The sequence below is a fragment of the Cryptotermes secundus genome, unplaced genomic scaffold, assembly GCF_002891405.2.
Source record: "Cryptotermes secundus unplaced genomic scaffold, Csec_1.0 scaffold514, whole genome shotgun sequence".
In the NCBI taxonomy this organism is placed as follows: domain Eukaryota; kingdom Metazoa; phylum Arthropoda; class Insecta; order Blattodea; family Kalotermitidae; genus Cryptotermes; species Cryptotermes secundus.
Window position 1 is genome coordinate 646,393 of NW_019739218.1, and position 20,890 is coordinate 667,282.

General features: G+C 42.6%; 1 protein-coding gene across 1 annotated transcript in view; it reads left to right on the top strand.

The window, feature by feature from the left end:
• The first annotated feature begins 744 nt into the window (after positions 1–744).
• LOC111871720 (protein couch potato) overlaps positions 745–20,890 on the top strand; it is a 585,761-nt gene continuing 565,615 nt past the window's right edge. Inside the window, exon 1 of the mRNA XM_023865011.2 lies at positions 745–808. The gene's annotated coding sequence lies outside the window, so the exon portion shown is untranslated. The remainder of the gene's footprint in view (positions 809–20,890) is intronic.

Here is a 20,890-nt window from a genome sequence, read left to right on the forward strand (position 1 = left end):
TATTGGGTGATCAGTAATTGCGTCCACATACCATATAGAACTGAACTCTGGCATGTTTCCAGATTCAGTTCTGGGTAACCGATACTATGCCGATCACAGTGGCCGCGCGCGCTCTATGGCATAACGTCTGCATACGCGGCTTGTGGGAACAACGGACAAGCAAGGTGAAACATTGCAGACAAAACGTAACAACGGGCTTGAATATGGAAAGGGTGAACTGCTAGAAGAGTACATCGCTTATACAAGTGGACGACGCCCCTTATGAGGTGGAATTGGGAGTTTTATATAATTACAAATTTTAACAAATTTTAATTGATTTGAAATTGAGTGAACTGTAACATTTAAGATTTTAACGCACAACAGTTTAGTGCAATTGTAACATTTTAATTACGAAATGTTCAGTTACATGCATGTGGAATGGACAATACTCAGTGCATTGTAGCAGGTTTGGCATAATGGGACACCTGAGGATGGCCGCTTGGGGCCGAAACATGTTGTGTTAATAGCGAAAACAAATGCGAATAAGAAAGAAATAGTTGCATTATTGACTGAAAACTATGTAAACATGGTGGAATGTAGTACTGCAGCAGAATGGTTAAGTACAAGTTTGTCCATATGTTTAATTAAGTACTACCCCATGAAGACCTATTGGGAAGTGAAGCTATAGTGTGATTACTGTTTACCTTGACAATAGACGGAGGCGAATGGTCAGTATCACGCCCCGGCCACCTTACAGTAGAGGAAGGAGCCCGCAGTACCCACTAGATAAGAGGCTTGGTGCGCCCAGGGTCTATTTATACGCTGTGAGGTAGAGAAAAAATTATGTTCTTTGCCGGCAATCGAACCCTGGGCATATAGCCCGTATCCTTTCGTTGTACCAGTCCCGCAGTTAAGTAATAAAGACCTCAGAGTTAGTTTTATATCTAACTCATATTGATGACTGTGATATATACGAAAGTTATTCGGAAAGGTAGCAGGAAACCCCAGGCGGTGAAGACAAAGTATTAAAAACAGTTAATAAAACTTCACTCCTCATTATTGTTAGTGTTTAACAGCAAAAGGAAATACTGCGACAAATTTATTGTTGCCGTTGTTAGCGAACGGGTCTGAAGCAGCACTAGTTTCTGGGCAACGGCCGCAAAACAGACAACGAAACGACCTTCATTGTTAGGCAGCAGATTCTTAATAAGCAAGAATAGACGGCCACTGCTAGTGAACGGCTCGGTAAACACGTTCTAGTGGCAACCAGTACGAGGATGGCATTTTCTGCTCTACCGTGCCAAAGAGATAAAAGGAATACAACTGGGGCAAACAAGTCAGTTCTGTACGGGAGTCTGTGAAGAAGAGTGTCAGTTTGGAAGTAGCCGCTATTCAGGTAGGACTTCAGAGCGTGAAGCTGAAGAATCTCCACTGTTAGAAGCCATTACCTGGGAACGGCAGGCTGGAAAATACTTAGCGTGTGCTGTGGTGATTTGTAAGTTGTGGAGATTACCGGTGGCGCTGTAATTGCTTAAAGTTTCGAGTTGTGTGTATAAGTGGTCAATAAATCCGATATCCAATTCAAAACCCTGTCAGTAATCACACGCCCGTGCGCGACAATTTGTTATTGGAATTCCTGTTGCTAAAATATATGTTCGCCGGTCACGGTAGCCGAGCGGTCTAACGCATGCACTGTCTTCGCTCGCTCGGAAGCTGGGATCGTGGGTTCGAATCCCATTCAGAGAATGGATGTTTGTGTGCGTTTTTCTGTGTTTGTGTACAGGTAGAGGCCTTGCAACGAGCTGATCACCCGCCCAAGGAGTCCTACCGTATGTCTAAGATCTAGTAAACCGAAGTGAAACGGAGAGTTTAATGGAGGTAGGCCTAGGTCCAAATGAGGGCTGTAGCAATGAGAGACAGATGTAGCGGTTTGTAACGCTTAAATGGGGCTTTCCGGAATAAAGAAGCACATGACTTCGCTGAGTTTCTATGAGAAAGGATCCGTTTCCCCGCATTCTTGGTTTTGATGAAGATATTAACTTGGCCTACTTGGTGGATGTTCCCTTAAGTGTAAAGGATATTTCTATTTTACATTTGACTAGTGTAGGGCCCTTTGCAGTTCGGAGGATATGATACGAACACAAATCCTGAATCATTACCTACAGAATGTCCCATAAATCTGGCCCCATACATAGACAGTGTTGAAGTTTTTACAAAGTTTTGAAAAGTATGTTCAGTACGCCCTTATTTTTCGTGAAAGTGAATTGGTTTCTGCTCAAAATGTTGTTTGTATAGACATTAACGTATATGGATTCGAAACTTATTCTCCTTATCATATTTTATAATTTATGCTGCATAAGTATTAATTATGTATGTATATCTTGTTCCGACATCACGGTTGGTATTACTGCTCCAATTAAAGGGTTATTGTCTAAATTACGTTATATTAGTTTCTTCTTTCTTTCTTTCTTTCTTTCTTTCTTTGTGTATTTGTTTGTTTTGTATCTTCGCTCGTGTCTCCTTCATAATTGACGTTTCGGCTCGAAGAAGCACAAAAGCAAACAATGAAATGNTCTATCACCATCAGTCATCATAAAAGGATATGTAAAATCTCCCTGAAGTGCATCGGCCTATGATTTATAAGAGTTTTGAAACAGCCATGAAGATTCATACTGTGAGGTTATGACGCCGTGTAGTGTGACAGGAAGGTACTAAAATTTCGCAGTAACATATTACCTCCTTTTTCAAGGAGGAAGTCTGAGCTTTGTTCTTTCACGTGGAGTGGAACAAAACTAGTACCTTCGCGGAAACGAAATAATCTGGGTAGTTTTTTTGTTCCAGTTCCGCCAAACGGAACGAATTAATAACAGAAGGAACGGAAATGAACCCCATCTGCTGACAAATGTTCAGTGATCTACCTTCCCTCACACCACCAACTTTTTTAATTGCGCCTAAAATGACACGTCTTCAGCTCTCGTATTGTTATACTTCATTCACATTCTTACCCATTCTTCATCCCCTTTTGTGTTCCTTTACCAGATATTTCACTAGCATCCTGTTTCGTTCGCCTCCACCACTTCCCTTCTCAGTTCCATTTTCCGGTTTACAGCCCATCCGAGTCTGTAACACATCATGGCCTCAGTTCTGAATGGTTCTATCTCCAAGTTTTATCTCTTTTAGGTTATAAATATATTTAGTTCCTTGGAGAGTAATGGCTCTATATCCTTGATTGAACTGAATAAAATTACAATTGAAATTAGAACAAAAGTACCTTTTGTTCTCCAAACCTATGTTCAACTCTTAATGCTTAAAGCATTATAATCATTGCTTTCTCTGTTCAGAAAACGTGGAGCTAGACCCATGAACATGTGCAGCAGAGGTTGGATGACAGGTGATGAAATTTATTGGCACGATTGAAAGAAGTCATTTCAGACCATTCCACTGTACAGCTAACCGTTATTGCGTCTTGAGCCGTGAAATGTATTATCACCCTAACAACTTGCCTCTACATCGTCAGTAAAACAACAACAAAATTTTCCACGTTTGTTTCTTATTGTTCTTGTTCATCTTCCTTAGTGATCAGGCCGATTTGGTGTGAGCTACCGCCCAGCAAACAAGGTTACCCTGCACAGGGAATCAGCAGGTCACAAGGCGTCTAACAAAGGACAATGAAACATACGTCCATGCCTCAAGTGGGATTCGAAACCAAAATCCTAGTGAAGAATGTCGTCTTTGGGATGTGGCTCCGTGTACATCTTGTGTGAACCGACGTTTCGGAGAAACTTATCGCCTCCATTTTCAGGTAGAAAAATCCGCGAGCGAGGAACCAACGTCAGTAGGTGTCTTCAGCTGGTTCCTCGTTTGAGGATTTTTCTGTCCTGAAGATGGTGGCGATTGATTATTCCGAAAAGTTGGTTCACAAAGATCTACACGGCGTCACACCCCAGAAGACGGCATTCTTCATAGTCACCGCCGTGAAAACCTCAAATTACAAGATTCTTGTGTTCGAGCGACCGGAAACAGTTTTTCTTTAATATCGCGAAATTCAAAAGAAATTAGCGATACTTAGCAAGTAACAGTACTGCCTGCTTCACCTGCCGTTCATAGTAATGTGTCTTCTTTTCTTTACAGGTAAGTTCTCTGAATGTGAGACACACTGATTGGAGTTCCTTGTTTGCGGTCACAAAGTAAGTTAAGCTTTAGTTACTGACTTAATTAACTGGTAACAGTACTCTCTTCTGTGTAATTCGGAGAGAGCTCGACGTTTCGGAAGAACATATCGCCTACATCTTCAGTGTCGAAAATGTAGTCAGCAAGCTGAGCTGAGTCAGCGAAATGTTCTTCCGAAACGTCTGCCTCTTATCAAACTTATTGAATGCTGCCTCTTGTGTGATATTTAAAAAAAATTAACAACTTTTCGTAGCCGTATCTACTCTCTTCTTCAGGTGAAGGGCTACCTACTAAGTTGGATGCGTTAGAAATGTATTCTCCCAGTCACTGAACCAAAGGCCACCTCACGGTTTCAAGAGGCACTGTGAAGAGCAGGTGTCATTGGTAGAAACTGCCCATCGAGTGCCTTGTTGTTGCCCGTTCCCACTGCTGTGACATGAAGTGACTACTGCATAATCAATTCCGCGGTCTGTCGGTCCTAGCCGCCCGTCTCGTTCAGATTTGAGAATTTTTCTCCGAAAATATGATCAAACCCTTCGAAATATGTAGTTAATGAGCGTTGTCCCGGGCTCCATGACTAATAATAATGGGTTCTGAATTGGATGATTGGATTTATTGACACATCAATTGCAATTACAATCAATTATAACAGCCCACTATCAATGACTGCCTAAGACTCGTTCCATTCCTTACTGGACTTCGAGTGTGACTGACTTGGTTCTGAGTTACGAGTTGATCACTTCTTCAGCTTCCGTCGTCGGGTGGTTAACATCCACAGCTGAACACTGAACCTTCTTGTGACTGAGTCAAAAAGTCAAAGTTACCTTGAAACTGACGGTCAGTCAGTCAGTAAGTCTTGATGTCGAGCCCCACTTGGGGCTAATGACCAGATATTCGTTACCTTTTGACAGTTACGGTCTTGTGTGGGGCACCCTCTCCGAAGAGAGGACGGGTCTGTCTTTTGTATATTCTGCTGGCTCTTGTCAGCGCAGTCTTTCTCAGGTCCCAGTCCCTTGGTACTCGCGACCATATTTTACTTTCTCAGATTTGAGACTTCCCTTTTTGTCGCCTCCTACGACTCGCAGGGTCACAGTGGAGGTATTCGACCCCGCCTCCACACTGGTGCGACTGAACCAGTCCCTGTACTCCCGCTTTTGTAGTCTAGCGGTAAACATGGAACATGATTGTTGCCGCGCGTATCCATAGGAACCTTTATTATTCCGTTCGCATTGAAAGAGCGTTTCGTACGAAGCCGGTCACCACGAATTCGCATCTCCATAGAAACGTGTATTAGCGAGCCGTTGTCTAGCTATTAACTATTCGCTCTTTCAGGAGTCATGTCACAATATAATCTACCAGAATCAAGCATTCTTGACTTGTAATATTGATAACATTTATTTAGGTTGATAGTAGTTGGTTGAGGCACTATGCTACAAGTCGGAAGGTCCCTGCTCCCCCTCCTAAATTTCTCATTACGCCCCCTGGCCTTTTTCCCATTCAGAATTAATCTGAAACTATGGATTTTGTAGACAGTCAGTAGGTCTCCTTGGAAGGGGGAACAGCCCTGTCAGCAAGGCCGCTACCTGTACACAGGACAACACAATGACGAAACGCTGGCAGACATCCATACCTCGAGTGGGATTCGAATCCCCGATCTCAGTGTTTTGAGCTAGCGAAGACATGACTTAGGCCTCCAGGCCACTGTGATCACCTGTTCTCCCCCTGTATACAAAAAAAAAACCCCTAGCCACTACGTCACAGAAAATTACTGGGGGTTCCCGTAACGGTCACGTTAACGGCCGTGCTTGTGAGCAGGTATATTGTGAGTTCATTAAGAGAGAGAGGGGGGAATCGAACTGGCACATGCGCGTCTCCCTTCTACCACACTTTAATAAAGGAAAGTGGAAGAAACTATTGAGACCCGCGGTTAATTTCCCTACCTTTTTGCACACACATTCTTCAGTCAGCTGGATGCGTTTGTTAGAGGCGTTTGTTGTAACTTCGGTTTCACGTCGAATTTACGGCGAATCTCAGTCAGCTGAAGGAAAAGTCGATAATAGTGTGGAGACAGGAGATATAAAAAGAGAACTGTTGGGTGAGAAGGATGTTAAGAGGTTGCGAGAACAAGTGTCATCCTTAACCGCCGGCTGAACGGAGCTCATTGACTTGCAAAGACAGCCGCGCCGTCCGACAGATGTCAATACGTGGAAAGGATAGGGTACGCATTCTAAACTGATCACATTTCATTCTCCCTTCATCACGAATATATTTTCTTCACTTCTCTTCTTCTTTCATTTAAGGCCGCTTCACGTACTTCACTCACATTCCGCAGCGTGGAGGTGAAATGTGAAGCTGGCCCTGTGCTTAATTAGTAAACCACTATGTCATGAAGGTGTATGGGGAAGTGGAAAGTTACACGTAGCTCCAACTTTCTTGACCTCAGCATTAGATGGAGATGAACGGTCGGCTTCACGCCCCGGCAGCTTTACCCCCGGTGGAACAGCTCCCGGTACTCATTGGATAGGAGGCTGGGTGGGCCCCAGAATCGATTTCGACGCTGTAGAAAAGAGAAAAATTTTTGCTCCGCCTGGAATCGAAATCGCGCCCTCCAGCCTGTAGTCCGTCGCTATACCGACTGAGCTATCCAGACTCCTATAGCACTGAGTGGTTGGATAATGAAATAATTAAAGCATCACAGTGGATCACAGTGGCCCCGCGATCTAAGACATGAACCGTCTTCGCCCGCTCGAGAACTGGAATCGTGGTTTCGAATCCCACTCGAGGCATGGATGTCTGTGTGCGTTTATTCTGTTTGTGTTGTTCTATGTATAAGTAGCGGCCTTGCGACAGGCTGAGTCCTACCAACTGTGTATAAGAGTAATAAACCGAAAAAAGTGTCCAAGGTCCACAAGGGCTGTGGAGCCATAGATGGAGATATGGAAGGAAGCCTTGGTACCATAATTTAAATAATTATATCGTAATTTCACAGGAGGGACTGAGGAAAGGATAAAATTCAATCTGATAGCCGATCCGGGACGAGATTTGGATCTGAAACCTCTGAAACTTGAAGGAGGATTTCTGTCCACTCGATAGCTAGACTGAACGACAATAAAATTTATCCTAGAGTAAGAATTGCTGTAATATTAACAGAGAAAAGTCACTAAGATTCACACACGGTGACAGAATACAGGAACCGGACGCTCTTTCCCCGTGGGTAAAGCCGCCTGGGCGTTAAGCTGCCCACTCACCTCCGCCTAGTGCCGAGGTCAAGAAAATATGGATCTATATATTCAGTCCCCCATACGCCTTCATGCTGTAATACTGAACTAGTTAAGCACAGGGACAACTTTGCATTTTTTGCTTTCTACCGATGCAATGAAATTCCAAGTTACTCAATGAGAGTCTTCCGAACGTGTATGCCTTAGTGACCCTTTTATGCATTACATGATTACGAAACAACGAAACGTCAGCTGATATGCATCGCTATATGCACTATAAAATCCTATCATGGTTTCCTCTGAACCAGATTAGAGACGGGAAAGCTGAGGTGACTAGACACACCGAGCGGTTCTGGAGAACTGAACAGAGAATATTTAGTCTTTTCGCTTCCGTCGAATCAGCAGTGGAATCGCTCAATTGTTGCGCACGATTACATTAATGTTGGTCGTCTTAGAACCTATCCATTGTTTCTGAATGAAAGAGTGAGTTTATTCTTTCCTGTGCTTTATTAGACACCATCTGAACCGCTAGACATGTTCAGCTGAGCAGTGAACACGGATCACACATGACAGGCAGCACAACCATTGTGTCTGTTTCAGTCAACAGATTAATCGCGACTGCTCAGATACGTTCGACTTTTCTTCGGGTTTAAAGTACTGTCACGTGATTGAATGACTACAGACGGGGTTTGGATTGGTGATCGAATTTATGGGACACTTACAGATCGTAAGTACAAGTGAGGATTATGTTCTCACTGTTCTACACACTCTACAAATCAGTAGGACTTCTGAACGTGTTACACTATTCACTAGCCGTTGCTTGGTACCGGCTTTCAATAGCGGACGATCCCTTTCCTCTGGGTTCCTGAACGGTTCCCGTCCGACAGATACCAGCTTCGCGTAGCAACAGCTCACAGCTGAGCCCCCAGCTGTTATCTGACTGCAACTCCTAACATGTCCTGCTTAAAACATTTCTTCAAGGGCCGCACACAAAACACCGTTCATCTGTCGCTGTTTACGGGCCGCTGCATAGTAACGGGCTCTGTATAGTTGCTTATTTCGCGGTTACGTAGCAGCGGGTCTACATGTGTTATAAATATGTTATGATCATTTTGTAACCAGTCCTATATAATTTTAAGAGAAGATTATTCTTTGAAAAGCTGACAGTTGCTCTGATATGAGATCCCAAGGTTCATTAACGTATTCACAAAAGCCTGCCACTTGTTGCTATCATGTGAGGGTTGAACTCATTCCACAGCTTCACGTCCATTTTCTTTAAGATTCATTTTAACCCTTTTCTTCCTTCTTCAGAAGCCTGAATTTCCCCGTAGTTTAGTTTGGTTTAGTTTATACATACATAGCTTCACTCATGCTTGCTAAGTGCTCTGTCCATCCCATACCCCTTTGATATTATGGCCGTAATAGTGTTCAGTGGAGCAAACCAATATCATTGTGAAGTTACGCCCAGCGGGTTTAGCGTTTACAAACCTTGCGCTTGAGTGGGAAGTGTTTCACAGAAACAAAATGGCGGTGGTGGTACTGATTACAATAATGAGTAACATTTACAATTACAGACAATAATAAGTTTCACTCGACTAGAATTCGATCATTTGGACATCTGTACATGAGTCACGCTTTCTGATTGATGTGCTAAACCTCTTATCGCTGTTAGGTTATCGGTTTAAGTTAAATCTGTCCTTGTAACAAGTCGTAGAGGCCCATAGGGTTGTGAGACCTCGAGACTCTCATATTTTCTAGACAATTGACTCACAAATGGCGGTGAGATTGTCAGCTGTACGCGCCGGCCTGCCAGCCTTTACCCCTTCGAAAATTCCTGGTACTCATTTCTGTTAGAGGCTGTGTCAACCACAGGGCCATATTGCTGTTGGAAGGATTAGATCAATTGAAAAATCCAGTGACCTTATCGGGAATCGAATCCTCGTCCATTGGGCTTTTAAGATGATAAGTTTACTTTGCCTAAATATAACGTCAATGGCATTAACTTTAATTGTTTCTTGCATCCTGTTGTGTATTTGATCAATATTAGAGTCAATTTTACCGATGTGTGGTCGGTAAAATTGACTCTAATATTGGTTAATGTCATTAGTTTTGTATTATGGGAAGTGCGTGCTAGGAAACTGAGATTTAGGAACGTTAGATGCCTTCTTGGACTTGGCTCCTTGTGCATCTGCGGTGCAGAATGCTATGAGCGCATTGTTCATACGGCTTACACATTTGTTTGCTCTGTCCAGCCTGCGTGGTGTTGTTGTTGCATTTCGCGTTGCGTGGGATGTAAGCACACAATATGAAACCAGCAGTAGGATGCCCTTTGTAGGTCTGCCATTGTTTTAACTTATTATTACCTCTGGATAATCTGATCATTAGCTGCCCTATAATGAGTGGTTAACAATTAGAAAGAACACTCGCTCTGTTTCCAAACGTGTTCCCCTTTTCACATTTCAGTCACAACCGTCTTTGTTGGGAAAGTAACTGTAAACGGGGTTTATTTCGCCATGGGAAATTTTTGGCTTGACATGTGCATATATATTGTGGTGAAATAATCAATTGCTAGAAAACGGCTTGCTAAAAGCGCGTTTCGTAGCAACGCATACGCTTGTATAAATCAAAGCGTTGCTATGAGATTGACACACGTTTAGTGGCAACGGATGAAACAAAGAATAACAGAGGACAAACTGTTCGATTTTGTTTCGATTTCGATTTTTCATTCGCGAGAGATAGGTCGAGATTCGTCAAACAGACGTCGTTCAGGAGTAGTTCAATGCGTGAGCTGTTATAATGAACTGTAATTGTAAAGAACTGCCAATAAATGCAAACATCTAATCCAGAACCCATTATTGTTAGTCACGCAAACTTCTTACAAGAGATAATATGTATTCGTTTTGAATGAGAAATGGATATCAGATTACGTACCGCTTCACATAAACACCCGTAAGACAGAAATTCCTGAAAGTCTCAGTTTTTCGTTTTACACAAAATAGTTGTATTTATCCAGGTATAACGTTGTTGGGTATGAGCTTCTGGTAATGGCCTTTTGGGATTTAGAGCCGCATAATGCTGAGTGAGAAACATGCGGAAAGCAGAGAGAAGCTGATATGGGCTTGCTTTTCTTACTCTTCTACTCTGAAGATGGAGGAAGTATGAAACACCGAAACGTCGAGCTGTCTCCAAATTACATCTAATTAAAACCAGAAGACTGTACTCTTCACGATGTAAAATATTTGAAATTTATCAACAAAATTATGTATACGTATTGTCACGGTTGTGATTGTGAGGCCATGTTCTTGTAGAAGTATACCGAAATATCTGGTGAAACTGGTTGAGCCCTCGTTCAGATCTGAGATGTGTAATGTCAGGAAATGATTCGTTTATAAATCAAAGAATGTGGTCACCGGGACACAGGAAACCAGAACGTTGGGTGAGTGTATGAATCCTCCTCCCGCTGGTCCCGGTGACCTGCAACCTGCTTATATGACCCACCCATCTCGACCTACACTTCACCCCTGAAGGAAGAGATATTATGTATCTCCGAAACATCACCATCCGTACACCATCCAGACTGTGTCATTTGTCTTATATCCTGCGCAGGACGTTTTAGTACAAGGCTTGACGATGTCAGATGTTATGGCGCCTGAGGAGTTATGAATCGGAAAGGCTTTGGAAGGAAGCGGTCGTGGACTTATTGAGACACTACCCCGGTGTTGACCTGAAGAGGCTGAGGGAAACCACGATAATCTCCGTCTGGATAGTCAGTATTCCGATCGAGATTCGAACCCACGACTTCCTTGTTACAGTTCCAGAGCCTGTTCGATCTTTTTATTTTAATTTTATGTATTGTGACATGTTGCGCAAAGCCGAGCCCCCCCCCACACCAGCAGTGACGCGGCGGGTGAGTCAGCGCTCCCCTCCCACCCCTCAGCGGTAACGTAACGCTCGCGTAATAGGCGAGTAATCACCCCGCATCCTGACAGCCATGCGCGGTGACGTCACGAGCGGAGCCGAAGAGAGCCGAGCGGAGCCGAAGATAGCCGAGCCCCGTAACCGGGTAACTATGCAAGGCGAATCAACAGCGGTGACGTAACCGGACAGCGTGGCTAGCAACAAGGGTGCCTATTACGTGGCCGTATTGTCCGATCGAGGCTACATAGGGAGAAGCGAAGGCTATTCCCAGTCAGTTGTACTGTAACAGTCGCCGAGTCGAGTTGTACTGAGTCAGTCAGTGAGTCCTGGAGCTACCGCCGAGATAGCCAGCAACTAGTCAGTGGTATTCTGGCATTTGGAGTGTACTAATTGTGATACTGCAGATAGCAGTAATCGTAAATCTGTAATTTGAGTGATTGTAAGTGCGAATGTGAAATAAAATTCGCTACACCGAATACATCGAGAATTTATTTGTCGCGATATACGCCCGATACGCGACAATATACAGGGTGCGTCAATGAATCGGGCGATTTGGCAGCGGTGTTTTTCCTACATTGGTTGGAGTCGAAAGCATGCCACTACAGCCATCAAGCAGCCTCCTTCAAAGCGTTTTAGTTGCAATGGAGCTATGGACGGGAGCACAAGGTGCTTTTGCTGTGAAAGTACGTACATCCGAGAATGTAGCGGCAGTGAGGGAAGCCATTGAACGAAGTCCACGCTGGTCTGCGCGTCCGCACGCTACATCACTCGGGCTGTCCGAAGCCAGCGTTTGACGGATTTTGCACAAAGATCTCCACTTCTAGCCCTATAAATTCAAATTACTTATGCACTACACGAACACGACTATGAAAACAGAGTTGATTTCTGCCAGACCTTTTTGCAATTAATTAATCAAACCGAAATATTGTTAACAACTTACTGATGAGCTCATTTCCATTTGTCGGGGTTTGTTAACAAGCAAAATTTCCGCTACTGGCCAGCCACGAACCCCAAAGAAATTTATGAGAGACCACTTCGCAGTTCCAAAATCACAGTTTGGGGCGCGAAATCTTCGTTTGGAATTATTGGTCCGTACTTCTTTGAAGATGAGTAGGCAGGGGCTGTAACTGTGACTGTGACTGGATCACGTTACGTTTCTTAGCTCCTGCACTTTCTTGTCTTCCAGTCAAGGAAGAAACGTTTTTTCAACAAGATGGGGCTACGTGCCACACCGCACGAGCTTCCATGGCAGTTGTGAATAACCTGTTTCCTAGCCATGTTATCTCCAGATATGTGGGACATAACAAGGCCAGCCAGGTCACCTGATCTTTCCACATGTGATTTTTTTTTTCTGGGGGTATCTTAAATCCAAAATTTTCAAAGCTCCAGCACCCCACACAGTTCAGGAGTTGAAACATCGAATTCGGGAAAAAGTTGAACGAATTCCCGTAGAGACGCTGCAAAGGGTAATGAGTGACTTTAGGAAGAGACTTACTGAGTGCCTACAGCAGAATGGTGGTCATTTGTCGGATGTTATTTTTGGGAAATAGACCACTGCTATCAGTGAGTTAGTTAAGAAAATCCAAATGCTTTTATGTTTACACTGTATTTATATGTGCTAAAACTAAATAAATGCAACAGTTTACTGTTCATAACGTTTTTAAATCGCCCGATTCATTGGCGCACTCTGTATTTGAACATGTTACCCGAAGTAGGTTGGAACCAGTTTTTGCCAGTACAAACTACAAACCTCTTAAGTAGACTGCAGCAGTATTCCATGTGATAAATGAAAGTTACTGCTGACTTTCATAAAACAACCGAATACAAGTCAAGACACCTGGTATTTACTGCTCTTATCATTGAAACTTGTTCTCACTGAAGGGTTCTCTGGTACAAACAATTCTAGCTTGATGTTTAACCAACTTTCCTGATTGTGAAAAAAAGAAAGAAGGCTTATGCGACCTCTGTAATGTCTGTGTATCTCTGTATCCAACCAGATAAACTTCTGAATGGTTGAACCAGTCTTTATGAAACTTGGCATGTATATCATGGTACGGTGTATTTCATAAACACCTCCCATCTAATCAAAGTCAAAGTCAAAGTTACTTACGACTGGCAGTTTACCGCCAGTCAGTTCGTATTGGCCCCAAACCCCTAGGGACCAACGAACAGAGATTCTTTTGTAGCTGAGCCCTTGCGGTCAATAGTCCTAATAATATCTTCTCTGAGGAGAGGATGGTTTTGCCTCTTAAGGATCTGCTTCGCCTTTGTCAAGTGTACGTATCGCACATAAAGCGTGTTATTCAAAGTTCCTCATTCTGCACTATATACAAGTCCTCTGTCAGTCCAGGCTTTGCAAAGCAGATCATGCCGATCTTACGTACCTTATGCTACAACACCAGCTTAGTCACTTGAACGGTCGTAAGCTTGACTGCCGCCAAGTTTGAGCCTACTATATTTCCTTTGTCGGGCTTCGCTTTGTCCTACCTGTATACACGAACATGTTCTTTCTCATGATTTTGTATGACTTCTGTTTGTTGACTGCACAATTTTGCTTTTATAATTGTACACATAAGAGAGGTCGAAAGCTGTGTGCAAATCGCAGACTGGTGTGCACCTTCGAAAATTGCCAATTGTGCAGAACCTTGTTTTGCAGGCGCTGCCATTTTAAGAGGTAGGTGTCTGCCGCTAATTTCCAGTCGGGAGAACACAACCCTTCCCATCATTCTGTTTGTGTTTGTACCCCCCTGTAATTGGGAGTCAAGGACTCGGTAAAAATCGTCGTATCTTTGCTACGCAACGGCTCCGTAAAGACATTGCCGTGGCAGCGAATAAACATGCAACCATAGAAAATTGTTGGACGCCTCGTTTTCTGTGCTGTCCGTGACGTATTAAAGCAAAGTACGTGATTAGTTATTCCCAGAACTACCTTCGAGCTTCTTGTTAACATCTCTAATATTTTTCTATCTACATCTCTGTATTGAAGGCCCGTGTTACCGACCAAATTATATACGCATTTCTAGATCACCCTGTACATTGTAGAATATTTCCATACAGTAATGGTAATTGAGATGCCTTTGTGACTCACCCTGTAGCATTTCTCTTGTTGTCACTGGCTGCATAGTTGAACACAGGAAATACCTAGCATTGTGCGGCTATAGATAGATCAAAGGTTGCTACGCCAAGGTTCGTATTGTTTTCAATAATTGCACACTTCACTTGTGTTGCTGAAAACAAATGTGACCTGTGTATCAAACTGTGGCTCTTTTGTGGAGCAGGGCGAAGTGGCAGTTTCAGACTGCTCTTCTATCTAGCCCTTGGCATTCACGCAGGGAAGGGTCCGCCCAGCATAATTCGCTCAGGGCATATTGACTTCATGAAATGTTCTCTAATTATCACAGGGAGGCTGCTATATCGCTTCACATTCAACTGGCAACAACAAACATATTCTCCCAAATATAAATTATGTTGCTGTGGAAAGTTTCCATTGAATCAAGTATTCAAAAGAATGTTTGGATTACTGTTTGGATTAATTGTCAGATTATGAGGTGCCCCGAATTAATCATTATAATTCACCAACTAATTTGCTGATGGAAACCGAAGTTTTGCGACACCATGTACTTTGCGTCACTGACCTCGTGCCTGCCTGCCCGGTTCATGATATTTCATGAAATCTGTGATTCCACACGTTGCTCAGTGGAACAGTGCATAATGTCACGTGTGTGAGTGACTATAGGAGGGGTTTGTATTGGTGAATGGATTTATTAACCGCTTACAGTCGTAATTACAACTAACTGTAACGCTATCTCAATTTCCACACTTTGCAGTTCACTAGAGCACACACAGTCTACTGTTGTCAGTCTGTTAGCAGAAGTTTCATGGTAGCGGCTCCAGCATTGGCTATACATCTGCCTCCGGGCTGAAGTCCTCTCTTCACAGACTCCCGTACTGAAATAAAATGAAATTACTTTGTCCCTTGCTTATAACATCTCGGCACGGACCACGCAGAAAACATAGCTCTACCATTGTTATATTCTAACTGTTGCATTATTAAGAATCTGCTACGTAGCAAAGGAAACGTGCTTACCTAGCCGTTGCCCAGAAACGATCGCTGTTTACAGAGTCACCGCTTAGCAACGGGTCTACACGCCACAATAGGAACATGGAACGTCATGTCGATGTGTGCCCTCAGGCACTGGGAAACCAATTTTAATATCATCTGTAACACACTTATCTCAACATATACCAAGATGTGTGCTCACGAAGTTTTGTTTTCGTCTGTAAATTATTCTATGATTTATAATTATTTATTGGGGATCTTCCTCCGAGTGAATGATCCTTTAGTAAGTCAAGTTACTTTATGGCTGGCTGTTTACTGCCAATCAGTTCATCTTGGGGGGCCAAACCCTTGAGACTCACGACCAGAACTTTTTTTAATCTGAACCCTTGCTGTTGTAGTTCTTATGCAACATCCTTCTTAAGGAGAAGATGGATCTGTCTGTTATGAATATGTTTGGCATTTCTTCAAGTGTAAGTATTGCACATACCTGTACGGCATATTATTGAAAACTCTTCCCTTTGCACTGTATACAAGTACTCTGTCAGTACGGGCTTTACGGAGCTGATAATGCCTATCTTAGGTATCGGATGCTATAGCGGTAACTTAATCACTTGAACGGTCGTTTCCTGGCAACGGCTGTTATACTGTCGCCTGTTTACACAGCTGTTACTTGGCAAGGGATCTACATGTCATAGTATTAGGCATATTTTAATACTTTGGTTTTAGGCATGAGATGTGAAGATAAATGTTACTCATATGAATTTTACAGAACATTCGTCGATTTTATCTGATCTCAACTCATGTACAGCTTATTGCCGGAGATTTATAAGAGAGTGGTACAACAGGCGCCTGTGAATAAGGAGATAACTGAGGCCCTTACTAGCCTACGTTCACGTGTTAGGGACAGAAAGTTGGGATTAATAGCTTCTGCTATTGTATCTGTGTCTGTGCGCTCCATTTGCAAGTTTTTGAGGCAATCGATTTTCACAAATCTTGGTATGAACATTATGCAATTTGAAGAAATTCCGGTTCCATACTTCAAATTATCTGGAATCGATAATTTCAACATGGAGAAGCCACGAAATATAACGTAGAAGCTGCGTTAGCTCCAATTAATTTGGTCCCCGATGAAATATAGGCGTAAAATAATAGATTTTGAAATAATATGCACTACTGTTAAGACAAAATTTTGTATAATTTGAAACAAATCATGGATGTTGTTGAAAAATCTTCCTTTGTTTTCGGTATGATTCTTACTGCAAATCAACCACTTGACACAGGCGAATAGAATTTGGAACTAAGGCATCGTAAACATACAAAAAAATAACTGAAATATTTTCTGTGTGTGAACAATTACAAACATGGCTACGGCGCGAAACTTTGAATTTATATTCTCGAAATTTAAGGTAGAAAAATTCTATACTTAAATAATAAATTATTCACACAAAATAAAATAACAATATAAACTGTAATATCTGTAGATCTACACACAATAGGAAAGTAGACTTTAAGACCGCTTTGCGTGTTATTAATAGGCAAGGCTCTTAAGAATTATGTTAATATTTTACTGGAAGCAGAAATTTTTCATGAATACGAATCCTTTTATTAAGTGTTTGGAATGCAGATATTTTCTGAGCGAATTTTAGGGCAGACGCATTTAAACACACCTCCCCCGCCCTCCCACCCCCAAAAATGAATGTAACATTAAACATTTCTGTGTTATATCAAGTTTCACGCATCTTATACAGACACGTCACAATTCACATCGTCTTGTATGGGTCCCACATGTTTTGTGCTGTCTTCATATTGCAGACTTGTATTGAAGTGCACCGCACCGGTAAAGAGATTGCTCGTGTTATTATGGGGAGCGGCCCAAGTCATGTGAGAAAAGTCTTCATATAAGGAAGCAAGAGAACTTGTTTCCGCGGCGAGACATATCGGGCGCTTACCAAAAACTGATGGCTGTACATTCTGGCCCATTTAGCAGCCTCTTTTGAAAGCAATGAGACCCGCGCCTTCCAGCCGATTGCGTCGGCTTCACCTCCACGGCACCGATTTCAGCGCCCGTTACTGCTCACGCGCCATTTGTTACACATCCTGCTCACTAGCGCTGCCTGCTGGCGGAAAGTGAGAAATTGTTTCTAGATTCCGGCGATGATAGCGACGCCTTATGCACAGGATGGTGGGTGGGCTCTGCTAGTGCCACAAACACGCCACTAACATCAGAATTTGTGTTCTGAACACATGTCCCGCGAACTTGTTGATGGCTGAACGGCAGACGGGCCGGAGTTCGAGTCCCGTAAGGTACAAAGATATTGTGCCCCTCTCCACGACGTTCAGACCGTCTCTGGGGCCCACCAAATCTCCTATCCCAAGGGTAGCTCTGCTTAACTTAATTAAGCACTACGTCATGAAGGCGTATGGAGGAGTGGATGTATAGATCCACGTATTCTTGTTCTCGGCATTATTTGAGGTGAGTAGGCAGCTTCGTTCCCCGGCCACTCCCCCCCCCCTTGTGAAATATCCCCCAGTACCTATTGGATAGGAGGCTGGGTGGGTCGCAGAACCGGTCTGGCAACGTCAATAAGAGAAAATTCTTAACCATACCAAGTTGCAATATCGACTGCACTACTTAATTCTTTAATCCTAATTATGTATATAGATCTGGTGTTTCATTGTATTGTCGAATTTTAAAGACCTTCTCGAACCTCTTCTGTTAAGGTCTGTACGCCCTGTCATTATCTGAGTTATCACTTCTGATCACAATAATGAGCGCTGTACGAATGGTTTCCGCTGAAAGCAAGAGTGTCGCAAGTCGCGGTCGGTGCAGCCACTTCAGTGTATGCAGGAACAACACAGAAAAAATCGCCGCCTCATTTTAACGGCGTGGCCATAATAACACTTTTGAGCACGGACTGTCTTGGCAAACTGGTATTTACTCATTTAGCAAAGAAATCGCCGGTTTTATGGAACTCGGAAAGTTCCGTGCCGTGTTCACAAGAACTCGCTTACGATCCCTATCCTGAGCCATACGTAGTCAATTCGCATTCCTGTACCCTATCTCTTCGAGAACAATTTTTAGTCTACTTTCCTTATTTTGAAAAATAAAGGACGGTTTATGAGATAATCTTGCTGTCTGTGTATCCCCCCACCATTTTCTTTGTGTTTTTGTTTTCTGTGCGGCCCTTGTCTTTTCGAAGGATAGCAGGCGATCAGTTCTTCCCAGTACCTCTTGTAATACTCGTATGATGCTCTCATATACACCTTCGTCTCCCAAGTCGTCTTATTCTTTCACGCTTCAAAGTAAAATTCTGTGTGCATTTCTCATTTCACAAACGCGTTCTACATGCCTATCTGATCTCATTCTCTCTTCCTTACTCTGTCGTGGATTCTTCTGGAAAGGATTTATATCCCTCTTTGACCCTTTAAATTCTGAAATAAGCCCTAATTATATTTGCAAATTTAGTCTCTACGTCACAGGAAACTCTGTATCCCTATTACAGAGACCAACCGGTTAATTTTCTTAGGAGAAATCATCGCTGTTTATTGTTAGAATCATACGCAACACATAAACACACTCTGTGAAGGAGATGAAAGAATTTAAACTACTCTCCTTATATAAAATAAAAGAAGGCTTATGTGGTCACCTAGCTTTTTATTTGTGCATCTATCTATGCTTCTCTGTGTATTCACCACTAATTATTTCGTTTTATATGCTATCCATATCTTATAAAAGGAAATTAGGCGATTGGTTCTTGCAAGAAAATATTGTTTTATTATTAAAGCAGACAGTGGGCTTACATAAAGTCATAATCAGGCCTTGAATTCTTCAATAATTCAAGTATCGAATGTGGCAGTCTATGACCTCGCCTTCCATAATTATTTTTTGCTTACACTTCCTTAATAATCTGCTTGTACAGTTACCTACAGCTCTGTAGTCCCTTCTTGCAGGCATCATTTCTCTTGTGTCATGTGTTTTTTTATCGGAGAGACTGAGCAAAGGCTCCTAGTCTCACGCTGCCATATATAAAAGGGTCCCTATTTGCTACATTTTGAAATATTGCCGGAGACCCAAGCTGGAATTCCAGGTGTATATATTTTCATATCATTTATCAAGCTTTGCCCATTTTTCTCTCGGTAGCTATCCATCTCCTGCAAATTTTCTGACCAGGCGGCAGAATTTTAAGCTTGCCTAATGCCTGGGTGGGGACGTTCCTAAAAATTGATATAAATGGCAGGTGTTTGCTTTTGCAATAATTAATGGGCGCCCAGGAGTGCGTCAGATATCACAGATATCCCTGCGTGTTTATGCTACCTGCATGACACCTCTGGATGTCTCACTGTGTGTAGTCTAGTTAGTAATGCCTTATATTATGTAAAGAGCGAGCTGTCTTATTTATTAATGGCTCATTTGACGACACTGTAAACAGTTCTAACGCGATGAGTCTGAATTATGACACTGAGTAAACTACATGGCGTCATAGGTCCGGAGATCACAGTTTAAGTCTTCATCGCCAATGACATATGTCTTGCATAAATGGTGTAAATAGACATTCAAATCACAAAGCTCTACCATAGCAAAATCCACAAAGTTCCGCTGAGAAATGACCTAACCTTTACAACTGTGAAGACATGTTTTTTAATTTGCTAGAATTTCAAGATTACTATATTCCAGGATATAACGTCGTGTATTCCATTGAAAGCCAACTGACGTTTCGGAGGAACATGTCGCCTCCAACCTCGGCATCGAAGAATAAGCCTTGCGTCAAACTAGAGCTTGCTACCTGCTTTATGCTGGTTTCTTGCCTGGTTTACTCTACGACACCGAAGAGCGAGGTGAGATGTTCCTCCGAAACGTCGATTTAATTTCAAATGACTATACGATGCTCTATCCTAAAAAATATATAGTTGTTTATAAGCACCCCTACGAGAACCTCAAGTCATTCATTCGGACTTGTGTGCACAGTAAAAGAAAGGAGCAAACACGTGTTAACAGAACCAGACACTTGCATATTCTTTACTATCTAGACTCTTGCACATTTACTTATTTAGATTAAAATAATATCACGTACATGTGTGACTGTAGGCGGGCTTTGGATTGTATATTGGATTTAATGAACGCATACAGGTTGTAACTACAAATAACTATAACACTGTCATTGAATCACAAACTTCAAATATCAGTGTAACTACAGCATATCTGAAGTTTTCTTAGTCTTGACATATCCTGGTAAGGGGTTTTAACAGTGGAGGTTCTAAGACTTTAACTGGCAAATGATCCTTTTCTTCAGACTCCCGTACAGAACTGACTAAGCCCAGAGTCACTTTAAGACTGACCTTTTACTGCAAATCAGTCTTGGCGCCAAGCTCCTCGGGGTTCACGACCAGATTTTTTCAATTGAACCCTTGCGGTTATAGACCATATGTAACATCCTCTCTGAAGAGAGGATGGGTCTGTCGTTTACAATTGCTGCTGGCTGCAAGGTACAAGCTCAGTCGCAATGTGATGATTGCGACTGACCTTGTCCCTTGCTTATAAGTCATC